Source organism: Tenrec ecaudatus, chromosome 2, assembly GCF_050624435.1.
Source record: "Tenrec ecaudatus isolate mTenEca1 chromosome 2, mTenEca1.hap1, whole genome shotgun sequence".
Lineage (NCBI taxonomy): Eukaryota > Metazoa > Chordata > Mammalia > Afrosoricida > Tenrecidae > Tenrec > Tenrec ecaudatus.
Window position 1 is genome coordinate 276994586 of NC_134531.1, and position 15349 is coordinate 277009934.

General features: G+C 40.6%; 1 pseudogene; it reads right to left on the minus strand.

Annotated features, from left to right (window-relative positions):
• Positions 1 to 1359: 1359 nt before the first annotated feature.
• Positions 1360 to 2221, minus strand: LOC142440621 (tubulin alpha-1C chain pseudogene; annotated as a pseudogene).
• Between the last annotated feature and the right edge of the window lie 13128 nt (positions 2222 to 15349).

Below are 15349 nucleotides of genomic sequence, written 5' to 3' on the forward strand. Positions count from 1 at the left end.
GTTGAGAAGCTGCGCTAGCAATTGTACAATACTGCTTGATGGGACTGAGCTGTGGAATGGGACGCTATATGGATTAACTCCCAATTAAAATAAATAGATACATTTATTTTAAAAATAAAATCAAAGGTCTCATTTTAGCTTATAGTTGTTTGAATTTACAGCCTTTCTAAGAGGGTCACAGCACAGGGGGGGGAAAGGGGTGGAAAAAAAGGGAAAGAAGCAATGTATTACAAAGAAAAGCAGCTGCCTTTTCTTTGTCATTTAAGATCTATACAATTGGATATGTATATTCTATATACTTTTTAAAATAGACAGCTTTTAGTTAAACATTAGTGTCATATGGCTGATTGATCCATATTTTATTAATTTTCTTTTCATATTAAAGTATCCTAATATAATATGATAATAATATAATAAGCAGGCAAGAAAAATTACAAATGAAAAGGATAACCATGGTCAGCAATCGAGGATTGCATGTACTGACTTTCATTTCTTGTTCCCATTTAAATAGGAACAACAGAAAAAGAAATCAAGGTGGAGGAGTGGCATGCTGTTTTAGAAAACACGTCATGTTAGGAGTACTTCTACTGATAGCTATTGAGGAATAATTTGGACCAAGTAAATTTACTGTGATGTCATTCTCAGAAAGTGTTTTATAAACCACAACTAGATAAAAGAGTCCTTCCTTATTGACCTCTTGATTTAGGACAAGAAAGGGAACCTATTAAATTTCAGCCTCAAATTATGCCCATAGGCAGTCTTAAAATCCAAGGTTATAAGTTATAATCTTGGACACTGGTTAAATCACCCCATAATAAAAATACATTCCATCCCTGTTTGAAGGCCGTCCCTGAGAACTCAGGTATGGTAGAGGACAAAGCTGTGCAAGTTCTATCCATCACTGCAATGTTTTAGTGTGGACCATGATATTCCGACTTCCAAACCTCCCTCTCTTCTTGTCCTCCCAAACAGATCCCAACACTGCGAACCAACATATTTGTAAACAGTGATGTTTATGCCACAAACTATACATGTTTTAAGATATTATTCAACTCCATAACTGCTAATTTTCTAACAAATCTTCCATTGTATTAAAAGCAGTGACTAAAATGACTGATGTGTAAAATGTTCATCGACTTGCCATGAATCAGCCCATATGGGATAAGAACTGATGCTTTGGCCATCAAAGCATTTATCGATTCATATACCTATAAAGACAACTTATAGCAAGTCTTTACATGTTAAAAATTACTCACAGAGTCAGGGTTTATCATAAATAAAACATCTGAATTTTACATTCTACTCCATAGAATGGTCTTGTTAGAATAACATCTCCCACATGCCAGATCACCTGTAAATTTACACAGTGACAACCTTGAACCCAGTGGGACACCAATCCAAAAACTGGATGCTGTGCTTGGTCTTGATGGCGGCAACGGCAGCATTGACATCTTTGGGAACCACGTCACCACGGTACAACAGGCAGCAAGCCATGTATTTCCCATGGCGGGAGTCACATTTCACCATCTGGTTAGCTGGCTCAAAACAAGCATAGGTGATCTCTGCTACAGTAACCTGTTTGTGGTAAGCTTTCTCAGCAGAGATGAGAGGGGCATATGTGGCCAGAGGGAAGTGGATGTGGGGGTAGGGCACCAGGTTGGTCTGGAATTCTGTCAGATCTACATTCAAGACACCCGCAAATCTGAGGAAATCAGTGATGGAGGACATGATCTGGCTGATCAGGCAGTTAAGGGTGGTACAGGTTGGGTGCTCAATATCAAGGTTCCGTGGTGGGTGGAACATCCTGTATATCCAAGGGGATGGATGAATCATGACATGTATGGATTGTGATAAGAGTTGTATGAGCCCCTAATAAAATGGTTTAAATTAAAAATAAATATTTTTTCACACACACACAAATATTGAGGTTCCTGTGACGGATGTTATAGATGGCCTCATTGTCTACAATTAAGGCACAATCTGAGTGCTCCAGGGTGGGGTGGGTGGTGAGGATGGAGTTTTGGGGCTCAACTACAGCTGTGGACACCTGGGGGCGGGATAGATGGAGGACTCCAGCTTTGACTTCTTGTCATAATCAACTGCAAGGCGTTCCATCAGCAGGGATGTGAACCTGGAACCGGTGACCCCATCAAAGCTGTGGAAAACCCAAGAAGCCCTGGAGACTTAAGCTCTGGTCAGCCAGCATGTGGATTCTGTCCAGGACGAGATCGAAGTTCTCTTTGCCGATGGTATAGTGCCCACGGCAGCATCTGCCTTGCCCTATATAAAGCTTTCTTTTACACACGTATGCATGTGTCTGAATTTGTTTCTCTAGTCAACCCGGACTAACACATGACCCTCCTTCAAGACAGAGCAGGGGAATTTTGGTAATGTGCAAAAATGTCTCAATTCAGCTTTCCAGGTTTTTTCTCAACAAGGTAGTTTTCTATTCTTAAAGCGCCATAATAAGCATCCATGATCATCTTGTGTCCTTCCACAAACTCTATCAGGACTATCCTATTGGTATCTCAACCCTTCACAGCCCTTCTGAGCTGGCTCAGCAGAACACAATGCTGCTCTTAAAAAAAACAACAAATTTAGACCATTCTTGACCATCCATGAACAACTTTAACCCATCTAACCATCCAAAAGTCCTTCTAAAATGTTTCTCATATGAAACCAATAGAATCTTTTTTTATTGACTCCTAATTCAGTTGGATTTATCATTGGTGGGGAGTCCATAGCCCAAATTCTCCTAACACATTTCCAAAGAGATTTTTTTTAATTTATTGAGAATGCATCAGCAGAAACAGTGGGATCAGGGATCTTACGTTATAGGACTCCAGAAAGAATGGAAATGGAAAGGAAAGTAGGAGACAAGAAGAGACCGAAACAAAACATAAATACTTTTTGTTTAAATTAACAGAAGCAATGTGAGTCCAAGAGCCCTGATTTCCTGCTTTATTCCTTCTGCATGAAGCTACAGAGTAACAGATGTTTCCAGGTATCCATCCAAAGCAGAGAATGACAAGAACAAACCCCAGGGCCGTGCACGTGGTTATGACTCTGCTCGACTCTGTAGGAGTAAGATGGAGCAGAACTGTTCTGAGTTTTCTAGAGAGTATAGCTCTGTATAGGAGTCGACAGACGCACCTTTCTCCTGAGGAACCCCCGGACAGTATGAACCGCTGACCTGAAGAGTAGCAGCCCAGTGCTTAATTCACTGCACCACCTGGGCTCCCACAAAAGGAGAAGAAACCTAAAAGAAGCTCCCTGTTGACCAGATTAATATCTGCTCTATCTGTGGCCTAAAAAAGACAACAAGCCCTTCCCATCCTCCCAATATGGGAATCATTAGCAAGGAATCTTGGTGGCACAATTGTTAAGTACTCTCTTGCCATCCCATTTGTGAGTGTTTGGAACCCATCTGTGAAAAGACCTAGCAACCTACTCCTGGAAGGATTGCTTATGGCCACAGAGTCCATTCCAACTCAACTGACCTTGCACTTCTGACCTCATGGTCAAGTGTTTGTCCCCCAGTGCCACCAGGGCTCCTTCTGCTAAGACCACAGACTGGTCAATGCTACTCTGTCATATGCATTGATTATTGAGTTGGAATGAGTTTACGACACAGTCAAGAAATACTAATTATAATTTATCCCAATTGATCCTTCCTCAACCACAAATAAGGCAGTCTTAATTACATTGTCTTATATGAAGGCTTTGTCTAAAGTCACAGAATTTTATTATGTTTATTTTTGTTATTTATATCTTCTCTAAAGCAAAAAAAAATTTTTTAGTTTACTATTCAATCTCATAGAGGTCCTTAAAATAAAATATAATAATAAAATAGCTTTTGATAAAATCATAAAATAAAATACTAAAATAGCTGTCTTTTGCCTTATTCTAGAAAATTAAGGATACCATGCCTAGAAAAAAAATCCTGGGGCTGCATTTGTTTCAAGCTACAACTTGAATCTTTTTGTCAAGAAAGGCCATAGACATATCCTTTGGAAAGTAGGGTGCTTTGGGGCAGCGCGACCCAAGTTGCACAGAAATGTAAATAAAAATGATTGAGAGTGTTTTCACCCTTCATAAAGCAAATATTGTGCGATGTTACATATCATCATAACCTTCCTCATGCCCAAAACAGAAATGTTGTTGTTGTTATTGTTGAGCGGAACAAGCTGGCCACTTCAGAGGAACTCCCCACTGACACTCCTATGCATGGCATCAAAATAGAAATATTACCATCTATCAAATATGGTAACTCAAAGGCTATTTGTAACTCTAGAGCAGCAGTACAGATGTCATCACTTCCATTTAGTCACATCTTCACACCCACGAAAACCACGAATAATGAAACAGAAGTACATCAAGGAAGGTCTGTCCCCTAGAACAGTGGTAGTTACGGCAAGACAAGCTACATATAACAGCTCTCGTCACTTTACTCCATCTCTGCTAAGTGGAAAACTTGAACTTTGTGTGCATTTGCAGAGAAGCTAGCAACGTGCTTAGTGTTGACTTGGTCTTTTGACAGGCTTTCTCTGATGTGACCCACACGTTGCTCATTTCTATTATCATTGGCTTTGAAAAAATGCCTGGTTGGGTCATTGGCCATCCTCTCTCTTAGACCAGGAGTCCCTGGGTGGTGTAAACAGTTAAGCACTTGTCTACTTACCAAAAAGTTAAAGACGATGTGCCTTAGAAAAAAGTGAAAGGCTATTTACTTCTATAAAATCAGTCCTTGAAACATACGGCCAACTGTTCAACTCTTACATACATAAGGTCTCTATGATGTTTTAGGCAACACGTTTCCTTTTGTTTTGTTTTTCTTTGTTTTGGCTCTTAGACCAGGGGTGAGTCAGCTATTTGCAGGCTCTGCTCATGAGCAAATGTTAAGAACATTACTGTGAGGCATAAATCTCTTGACCTCTCAGAGTTGGTGGTGTGAGCATAAAAATTGCTGGAAAAAACTAAGATTTTCCTAAGCCAGCGTCCAGACAACATCTTAAAGCAATTGCTCTGGACTGAGTTTTGCTTACAAATAGGTCATGAGACAGCTGGGGGATGGAAATGTGTCACATGCTGAGGTTTTCTGAGTGATATGAAGTGGTAAGCAACTGTGTCATCCACAAAGCTCCAAAGTCTAGGGTCCATTCCAGGGCCAACGACAGAATTTCTCCTTCCAAAGTCCAGTCGTTTTCCAACCAACCAAAGTCCAGACAGGAATGTTTTCCCAAAGACAGACCTTTGAAAAATTGTGCCCAGTCCTGTGAGAAAGCATGGTTGCCTAAGAGTCCTAGGACAGATGGATGGGAAAGGCCCGGCACTTGTCACACTGTAACAGAAAGTACTGCCTCACCCCTGTGGCGTGAGAATCGAGAAGGCGGGGGTGGGGGTAGGGTGGGGGCGCTAGAATATGGACAGTAAACCAGAGAGAATTTGTTTGAACCTCCAGTTTAATTAGGTGTAAAATAATGAGCCCTCTACGACTTCTGTTTCTGTTTGTTTTTAAGTTGCTTGACCCAACTTGACCACATCCCTGTTGTGTTATTTACTCTGCTGGATGGTGGTTGAAACCTTCCATTGCAGAGAGGCTCCTCAGGGGGGCAACATTGAACCTGGCCAGAGGATGGCTTTGCACTTCCTGGCAGTGGCTTTCCATTGTCTGACTCCATGGCCTTTATGAATACTTTACTGCCTTTTAAAGGAAAAGCCAGCGCTCTTGAGAGTTGGACGGAGATGCTGCAGTAACCCCTGAGAAGCGTGCAGTACATCTTTAACAGTTTCTGCTTACTTTCCCGAGGAGAGATTATGAGAAGCAAATAAGGCCAAATCTTTAAGTAGTTTCTTGATGTAATTTATCATCTGCAACAAATGCTGTTCTGTATCATATAACCATAAAAGAATCCATAATTTGAATAGCTGTTGCATTAATCAAGATGTTTATTAGTTAATAAGAACATGTGATTCAATTTGCTTTTAGAGTATACATACCATGCATACTTGTAAACATTTAAATATAATCTATATGCTTGACTCAGAAAATCTTAAGCAGTAAGACCTCTTCTATTATTTTGGAGAGTTATGTTCTGTTTTTATCTTATTTATTTATTTTTAAGGAGGACGGCAAAGATAGGATCTTAATAAAATTGGAGTTTGCTTAATCAGAGTAAAAGCAAGCTATAATATTTTCTAAATTCTGAAGGAAAAACAGATAGATTGTAAACTGCAAATGCCTCTCTGATTTCAGACTTCTTATGACAATACTGACTCTCTTGGAAAGCCTGCAATATTAAACATCTTGGGACAGTACAAAGCACATAAAAATAATTTACATGTGTACATGTAAATATATAATGTATTAAACCTGTATCAGTATTAATGTTTTAACAAATGATTGAAATTGCTTAAGAGTTTATATTAACTCGAAACACACTCTGATTTATTAAAAAATAAATAATTAGATGTATACATAGCTTTTTTGTTTAGGTGGAGATATATATATACGTATATGTGTATATATATATTTAAACTCACTGCTATAAAGTGAATGCCAACCAAAAGGACCCTCTAGGAGAGGGCTGAACCACCCCTGTGAGTTCCTGAGACGATGTCTCTTTATGGTAGTAGAAGGCCTCTTCTTTCTTCTGAGGAGCAGCTGGTGACTTAGAACTGTCGATCGGGGCGGTGAGCCATCCAGCTCATAACTACGGCATCAACAGGGCACCTATATTGATCTATGGTATATTTCTTATCTATGTACATAGACATCTTCTCTAGTACTGCGGCAGTAGCTTGATATCCTTGCTGACTCAAGACCATTTCCCTATTGATGGAAGCTCAGCTACTGATTATCAGAACATCTGTCTGCACACCTGCTCTCTTTACACTTGATTTTCCCATCTCCACTTCTCAACACTCACTATGACAGCAAGTCTGGTTTTGATCCTGATCTTGCTACTGAGTCATTTCTGTCAAAAGTCCCCAAACATTTCCATATGCAAACCATAATGAGAATTTTACAGTGCCCATCATACTGAGACTTTGAATTATGCCATATCTGAACATATTGAGAAAACTGTCAGTCCTCACTTACCATCTTTTCTTCAGATGCTCTCACCACAGGCTTGTCCAAAGCATATTATTCAAGGAGGCCTGCTATGTGTTTCGCAATGTCCCTCATACTTGAATATCCCTTGAGAGAGCTCACATAATCCTACAGTTTCAAGATCATCAATGTGCTAAACCCAAATCCAGTTGTCCTAAGTCAGTTCTAACTCATGACAACTACATGCATATCAGAGTGGAATTGTGCTCCATAGGTTTATAACGGTTAACGTTGGGGGTGGGGGGAAAGTAGAGAGGCAGTCCTTTCTTCTGAAATGCCTCTGCGTGAGCTTGAACCTCTAATCATTTCATTACCAGCTAAGCCTTTTAGCCTTTTGCACCATGCAGAGACTCCACATATATGGGTATATGGTATGCTCTTTCAGATATATATATATATATATATATACATACAGACAGACAGACACATGCATAGAAACAAAACATGCATAGAAACAAAACAAGGATTATTAAAACCAGGGTAACAAACATGATTATATATGTATAAGGATAGGTTTATACAGCAAGAAGGAACAGAGCAGCTCCTTAATCCACACAGCAGAACAGAGAGTTAAGTTCAACTCACTTTTGTGGAACAGTTAATATACTTAACGTCCTTCAGCTCATGTGTGCCATGCAGGTCCAATGTCAAGGAAGCAAACAGCAGAGTCTGCCCTCCAGCAAGAGAGCCAGAGTCGGCCCGCAGCAACTGTTAGTAGTGCTGGGAGCTTAGTGAAGCAGGCCCCAAGGGATCTTGAATTCAATCGATCTATACATGGCAACACGATCCACCAGCCTCAAGCTCAAGCAACGTACGCACCAGCAGTACAGGGAAGCAGATCTCGAAGGAGCCTGAAGCTCTAGTGACATGATCCACAGGTTGGCTCAGCCCATAGATAGTGCAGCCATGGTTGAGAGGAAAACTAGCGCATGCTGGTATGATGATCAGGGAGGAAGAGAGGTGGGAAACCAGCCTCGGAAAAGATTTATCTTGGTCACCCTCCAATCAAGCTGCGGCCTGATCCAACTCCACCCACATGTTCCTCTGGAAGCCCAGTTGGCACAATAAACCTAACTATCACACACACCCTGTTGTAAGTTCTCTGGGTTGACCTACAAACCATCTTTCCCTGCAGCCCACAAACTCAATTATCTTCAGAAGCCTCCTCAGCTCCTGCAGAACCCATTGCTCTGTGTCTTCAAGGCTAACGTTCCTCCACGACTTATGAAATGAGGCTTGCTATCTCCTCTAATTGTATGATGATAACCTTATGAAAAAGAAAGTGGTCTTTGTGAATACCTATCCTAAGGTGAATTGAAAAAGTCTGGAAAACTCAGATTAACTTGACCTGTTTTTCCTTTCCCTTCCTCAGTTCCTCTCATTACTTGGCCGGGAGACATTTTCTATACCCCAGGATTACTTCAGTGGGTCTCATTAATAAATAAATGTTTTTGGAGGAAGGCTAAACACCAGACTAGCACCGAGAGCCATGTGCCAAGCAAGATTGTTCTGCCCATGGGGTCCTCAAAAGGTGTCTACTTTTGGTTTTCCTTCTGAACTGCCTTCCTTTTGTACCTTCAAACCAAATTTAATCTGGCTTGGGAAAAACTTTAACAACATAATACATTTCTGGACTATCCGGAAAAAGAAGATTTTTGCATTTATAATTTTGTACGTGAGCCTTCATTTATAAATAGAGGAAAAACAATGATACTTTTTCAGGGAGGGGGACATGTCAATCACATCTATTTTTTTTAAACTTGTAACTCTGGATACAGTTCAGCTCTTGGATCAGCACTTCCAAAAATAAGTCAAAATGAATATATATATTTTTTCCATACTCTGGTATCCAGAAAGTAATGGTTTTTATATAAACACAAGTATTTTATGTAAGCCATACAAATCAGCAGAACGTATATGTCCAGAGCCTAATATAAAATAAAGTTGAAGCATGGCCGAATATCAATCTTACTACCTAAAAAGGCAAGCAGTTAAGCTACAACTGAGACACTTTTATCTGCCTGTTTATCATCACTTCAAGAAGCCCGAAATGATACCACCCTAAGCACTGAGCTCCATCTTTTCCCTTCAGATGGTAAGTATCAAAGTGTCAGATATGTACAAAGGGGCTGCAAGAAGTTCATTAAATCATTCCAATTTCCTTTCATTCCATATCCACGTGAATTGTTGGCCCTCCCTCACAAATGATATTAGATGCGATATTTGAACACAAAAGCCACAAGCAGGCACCCACATTCCTGATGCACGTGATTCGAAAGTCTCATGACGCCCACAAAACAAAATACAGAGTTGATTTCATTTGATTGGGAAACAACTCAAAAGGAAAATTCCACCTCCTCAAAACGAGAATTAATCAAAGAATAGAAATGAATAATTCACAAGAATAAGAAGATAAAGATCAACAAATGGCAACAAAGAAACAAAAAAACAGTTCATTCCCATCTGCAAAATAAAAGCAGATTTATCTTCATTTGAAGATTGAGAAAGATGTTTTTAAGTGAAATGGCTCATGTTGGCAAATAAACTTGTCCAGAGCTCAAGTAGTAAGTGAATGTTTTGAGAATGATGATGGCAACAAATGTACAAATGTGCTTGACACAATGGATGGAAGGATGGATGGATGGATGGATGGATGGATGGATGGATGGATGGATGGTGATAAGAGTTGTATGAGCCCCCAATAAAATGATTTAAAAAATAAAATAAACTTGTCCCTCTCAAATACCATAGGAGAGTTAGTACATGAATGAAGTATCTAAAAATAATTAGTACTTTTTGACCTAGCAGTTTCACTCTCAAAAATTACCCTGAGAAAATAATCAGATCTGCAATAGAGATTTGCACACAAGGATGAGTAAATAAAACAAAACATGTAAACATCTCAGAGCCTAATTCAAAAACAGTGAAAAATGAAAGTACTCAAAATTCCTCAGACAGGTAATTTTTAGAAATTATTTAATAATGTAAAAATATTCATAAAATTATTTTAAGCAGAAAAGAACGGGACACAAAATATATATGAGATACATGAGTCTAAGTTTCTAAACTACCTGTTTGTATAAGTATCTATCTATCTATTTATCTATCTATCTACTATAAAAATATAACTTCAAATCATTTCTTAAGTATATGTACTATGGTCTTAATTATCTTTATCCTTTCATGCTTTTTCTAAGTTTCTTGAAGGAAACACTACTTTCTTGATTAAAAATAATAAGGAAAAGGTGCTGAACTATCTACTCAAATGACGCCGGCCTGCCATGAAACACCTTTGACGCTCACAACACGTGTCTTGCTCCTCCTCACTTCCAGGGCTTCTTCTCATGTCATGTTAGGTCGCTTTATCATCTTTTATGCCTTTGGTTTTAAATAAGTTTGTCAGTTTGCACAATTCAAATCTACTCACCAAGAACCATGATTAAGCACCATGGAGGTGGATAATAGAAATGTGCTTTCAGAGATAAATTAGAGGTGCATCATGTTCCAGAGGGCAAGACTGCTTACAAGAGGACAGCGTTCACTTGGATGTGTTTTTCGATTCCTTTTAAAATAATCTGGCTGTGCTTTATATAGGAAGGGGCGGGAAGAGGTTCAAAGGCACTAGCTTACATGACTTCACTGACAGGCCAATAGATCTCCGAATGCTGACTATTGGACAAGAATTCATCCCAAAGAAATATTAGTAATTTGAAATTTAGGTATATTTTGGTTTGCATTGGAAAACAGTTGCCAAAATGGCACGGGATTGTCACCTGACAAGCCTCAAGGGTGGATGAAAGAGTCAAGGTCATTGGTCCCAGGCCAAGTCCCATAAGGTAGAAGTCAGCCAACCTCCATCCTCACCCCAATCTAGTTATCAATTCTGACACAACCAATTCCCGCCACACCACCCTTGAATTCTCTGCTGCGTTGGATATGTCTTTGCAACTATGTTAACGATGATGGAGTTTCTGTTAGGGAAGCGACTGGCTGCAATTCAGGTGCAGGAATGACTCCAGATGTAGTTCTTAGATCAGGACAGTGTCATCTCAGTGGGGCCCTCAGCTACACCTATCTAAGGTGCTTGGCCCCTTTGCCTTTCTCTGACCCTACTTGAACAAGTATTTAAGAGATCTATAAACTCTGCCAATAGATTAAGGGCTCAGAGCCACCTGCTCTCCCTGTAAGCCTCAGTCCCAATGCACTCCCCTCTAGCTCTCGGAGTCCATAGACCTAGTTTGCCCCTATTTATATAACTGGAGGCATTGCACTCTGCCAACAAGTCTCCTGTCCAAGGTGCTCAGCTTTCCACTCTGTAGGCTGGTAAACCCGATGTGCTGCCTCCTATCGGTCCTCTGACAGTGCTGCTGCCACCTCCCTCTCACCAACTTTGATGGCACAACTCTGTCTCCTAAATCAAGGAAGTTCAGCCCCCAAATCCCATGTCCAAATGTGCTTGACACAATGGATGCATGTATGGATTGTGATGAGAATTGCACGAGTCCCCAATAAAATTATTTAAAAAAAAAAAGAATCTCAAGTCCAAAGGACATGCTTTATTTCTGCCATTCTTGATGGTAATGAAAGGCCTTCTCAGCATTCTTGGGATGGTGAAGCTGACTGATCTTCAGGTTGGGGGGGTGGGTTCCGTATGCCTTATTTGCTTGATCCCAGACAATAAAGGGGCCGTGTGCTTTGTTAACCTTCTTAGCAAGCTGTCCAATCCCCTGAGTGAGCCAGACACACCTGAGATTTGCATGGTGTTACCAAGCCATTGGGAGTTGTGGTTTCTGACCTCACGGACAGAAGTTGGAATATACCAGCTGCTCCTCAGAGGAAACAGGAAGCTTTTTGTTCTTTAAAGATCCACCGCCTCCGAAACTCAGAGGCAGCTCTTTCCTGTAGGGTCACGTGAGTCACAATTAACCCGATGGAAGTGAGAGAGAGACACCAAGCCATTTTGTGGGAGTTACAAATATCATAGCTAGTAGAGTCATATTAAGTAATTCACTGCACTACCAGTGGGACACAGAATATTTCAAATATACCTTCTATCTAAGCTGGTTTTTAAGATCACAATCACTAAGAAGAAACACTCAACTAGCTTTTAAGATTTGTTTTTAACATGCTTTGAATTTATTTTAAAGATAAAAAAGATGAAGTTGTTATGTCTGGCTCATCCTTTATCTTATATGAGAACAACTCAACTTTCTTGGTGCTACAGTTCAGGGTTGGGGCCAACTAGGCTGGACGCTGATTCTCAATGCATTCACCAACGCAGCGTGGTCTGCTTCTAATATTATTGGATGCTGTGGACAAGCTTTTGATTGCGTTTTGCTAGGTCTGGCTTACTCTCTTACCTCCTGTTTCTGGCTCATCATCTGAGCAACAGTTCTTTTGACTTGAACCAGTGGCCTGCTGTACTACCTTCACGGGTAACCAAAAGGCCAGGAAAGCTGTTCTTAGAATTTGTTCCCCCTCCATCATAACAGTGAATAAGCTTGTTCCTCCAGTGTAAAGGAGCTATCCCATGAGAATTCTCTTGGGAAACCTATTCCATCCATCCAATAGTCCTGGTTTCACCCTTTCAGATTTCTCTTGTTCCCAAACCTCAAAGAATATTTAAATGGCACATTATCTGAGGCCCTTGAGAATGCCAACATGACTGTGTTGATGTCATGTAAATTAAAATGTGCTAAATTCTTTGGGGGAAATGCTTTTGAGAGATGGAAACACTGTCTTTAGTAGTTGACAGACATAGATTAAGGTTATGTCAAAAAACAAAAGGTTTTTCATTTTTAAATTTTGGTTTAATAAGTCTCTCTATATTTTTGAAGCCACCATTCATCTGTCATGTTGTCATACTGCCGTGGCTTGTGTGCTGCCGAACGCTGTGAGACCAGTACCTCTAACATCCCCAAGGTCAGTCATCACAGAAGCATTTCAGTGCAGCATCTGGACAAAGAACAGACTCAGAGGAAGGAATCGATGATCCACTTCTGAAGAATTAGCCCCTGAAAACTTTGTGAATAGCAATGGGAAAGGTGTGGGAAAATTCCATTATCTTTCCATTCTATGTTTCCATACACTCTTTGAAGGCTACACACACACACACACACACACACACACACACACACACACATGCCCGCACACACACACGCCCGCACACACACACACGCACACACACGCCCACACACACGCCCGCACACACACGCCCGCACACACACACGCCCGCACACGCCCGCACACATCTGACCTTATTGCTTTGGGAATAAATTACCTTTTCACTCTACAAACCACTTTAGAAATTAATTAGCTGTTTTAAAAATACACATAGAAGAATAGATCTCAAATTGAACTAGCTACTTCCAAGTGCGCACATGTGGCTAGTTGCAACCCTATTAGACAGCACAGATCTAGATTAAAGTTATAAACATGTTTAGTATACTATACAACGAGTATGCTCTCATGAAATTATTTTTGAATTGAGTAGAAAAGACATGCAGGCACTCTCCTGTCGCACGAATGCATGCATTACTTGTCCTAATGCCTGCTGAAACCGTATTTTCACCAGAACACTTCTGGTTTACTGTTATCCCTCCTAAGGCCATATTTTGGTCTTTGTATTCTTTGCACAGCAGCACGGATCTTAAGACGAGGTCACATCTAGGAAAGGCACTCACGTCTAGTGGGGACGAATGTCCAAAGTATGTGAGATTAAATCTTGCTTTCCTCCTTCTCAGGAACATCCTTTCAAAAGTCACATGTGTATTTTCAAATGATCCCTGCACGTCCTGGCTCAGTCAGCAATATGGCATCTTGATTGCTCCCGAGCAAGAACCTGTTGTTCTTACAATAAGCCTGAGCCACAGCTTTTCTGCTCTGTTCCTCGGCGGCACTCCCGTCTCTAATCGCATCTTTCTCCTCTGATAAGATGAGCGATTATAGCTTGTCCAAGAAAAGATAACCCTTCAACTCTCCGTGGTAGGAGAGACATGTTCTCCGTCCCGGGAAGCACTGAAAGAAGAGGTTAGTATGAAAAACCATGTAATGACCTTGATTTTCAGCCAGTCTTCCTTGATTCCCTAGGCCGAATGGAGCCTTCCTCATAAGAGGCTCAGCTTCCCCGCTTGCCAGGACTGTGGCTCACCGTGATAACAGCCTCCTCGTAACACATCGACTCCACTTTTCTTCGTGTACTCCCAAACATGTAGTTGTCCTCTCCCACCCCCACGTCCCCCCCACCCCAGCCTCCCACATTCTAGGTCGCTGGAGAATGGGGAATAGAAAACACATGCATACGGGAGCAACTTTTCCTGAAAAGAGTGAATGACAGCAGTTACGCAGCTACTCTCGTCTGAATGACATGAAAGCAATCACTGTGCGTCCTGTTCCATTTAGACAGCCTTTCTGGCAAACCTGAGTACCCTCGGAGCTGGAGAAACATTAAAGACAAGAGAGGTTCGGGACTTCCATGACTTCTGTGCAGAACTGACTTCAGATCCCAGAGAAGGTTCTCAAGAAGAGATTGGTGAGGATTATATTTTGTAATCAGCGTAGCCAGACTTTTAAGATAAAAGGTTAAGAATAAGAAATTGATTTGCCTCCTGGAAGGGAGGAGGGAGAGACGGTAGGAAGAAAGGGAAAAATCATGGAGAGAAGGAAGAAGAAGCTCCGGGGTGGGGGAGGGAGAGAGTAGGCAGAGAGAAGGGAGAACGGGAAGACTACAGATGGTGGGAGGGAGGAAGAAATACATCACCTTTTGTGTATAGACTTTTTTTAATGCAAAAAATAATTTTGATTTGTATATGGATCCATACACTCAGCGATTTGTATTTGTGACATTATCCCTAACCCAAGTCATGGTATTTTTAATCACTTCAAGTTCACGTGAATGCTGAACTTTACTAAGAAATATCCAAGAAGAATTGATGCATTTGAATCATGGTGCTAGTGAAGAATATTATAAGTACCATGGACTTCCAGAAGAACAAAAATAGTTTTCCTGGAAGGACAAAAGTACAGCATAAAGTATTACAAAATTGCCCATTAGAAATCAAATGGAGAGACTTCATCTTATATAATTTGGGCATGTTATCAGGGGAGACCTTAACCTTGGAAAAGGACATCATGTTTGATACAGTAGAAGGACATCAAAAAGAAAGGAAAACCCTCAAGTCGATGGAATAATGAAAAGACTACATAAATGGGCTCAAAAACAATAATTTTTCTGTC